This window comes from Quercus lobata, chromosome 2 (genome assembly GCF_001633185.2).
Source record: "Quercus lobata isolate SW786 chromosome 2, ValleyOak3.0 Primary Assembly, whole genome shotgun sequence".
NCBI lineage: Eukaryota > Viridiplantae > Streptophyta > Magnoliopsida > Fagales > Fagaceae > Quercus > Quercus lobata.
Window position 1 is genome coordinate 36,606,208 of NC_044905.1, and position 1,197 is coordinate 36,607,404.

The following is a 1,197-nucleotide window of genomic DNA, read 5'->3' on the forward strand; positions in this document are numbered from 1 at the left end:
GATAAAGAAAGAAATGCTAGGTCCCTTTGGGGACACCTGGGTGGTGGGCTCAATGGACTTGAAGGGTGCGCTGCAAATCCGAAGTTCCCAAGTTCCATCCATCACACTAACAGTTCATGGGGTTTCCGAGGTGCCTCATGGGTAGGAAGTAGAATAGTTTGGCCAAGAGCTGGGACACTAGTTCCTTATATAAATAAAAAAAGGGAAAAAAAGAAAAGAAAAGAAGGTACCTCTAAGTGATATCTGCCTAAAGGAGGTGCTGGAATTTCTTGATTTTGATTCCTGCCCTCTTACTATTCATTTCTTTTATAGGGAAAGCATGATTACAACAGGATGAGGAAATTCTTGAATGGGACAGCTGGTGGGGACAACTCTTAGAAACTTCCTAGAACCTTCCTCACCCTTTCTAGAAGGGTACCACCCATACAACACAAGTGTACAACCCATAATATCCTCTTTCTATTTCTCTAATTCTCCCCTTCTAGTTCTATATGTTGTATAAGCCCAACTTGGAACATATAGACTCTAAATAATCCCTATATGAGGTTTGATAAATCTATCAGCAAGTTGGTCTTCAAACTTCATAAGCAGTGTAGTAACATTTCCACTTAGAATCTTGTCTTGGACAAAGTGGCAATCTACTTCAATGTGCTTGTTCCTCTCGTGGAACACATGACTGGAAGCAATGTGTATAGTGGCTTAATTATCACAAGATAGTGGAATAGAAGTAGGTATTGTGAAGAATAATTTCTGAAGAAAATGTGGTAACCATGTCAACTCACAAGTGGTATTTGTCATCGCTCTGTATTCTGCTTCTGCACTTGATCAAACAACTTAATTTTTGCTTCTTACTTTTCCATGTCATAAGATTTCCTCCTAAAAAGGTGCAATGGTAGATTTTCTGTCTAAAGGTGATCCTGCCCAATCTGCATGCCCTGATCGGAGACTTCCTTCAGATACTGAACCATCCGATAGCAGCATCCCGTTGTGAGGACTCTTGGGGCTTCTAGGAACTGACCTATGACGCTAACTGCAAATGAAATGTTGAGCCTTGTGATGATAAGATGATTGATTTTCCCAACAAGGTGATGATATCTGCTATGATCTGAAAATATTTCTCTATTTTCTCTTTAGAGATTCTGATTTGGATCCATAGGAGTGTCAACAGGGTGGGAGTTACATATTTCCTCTGAGATA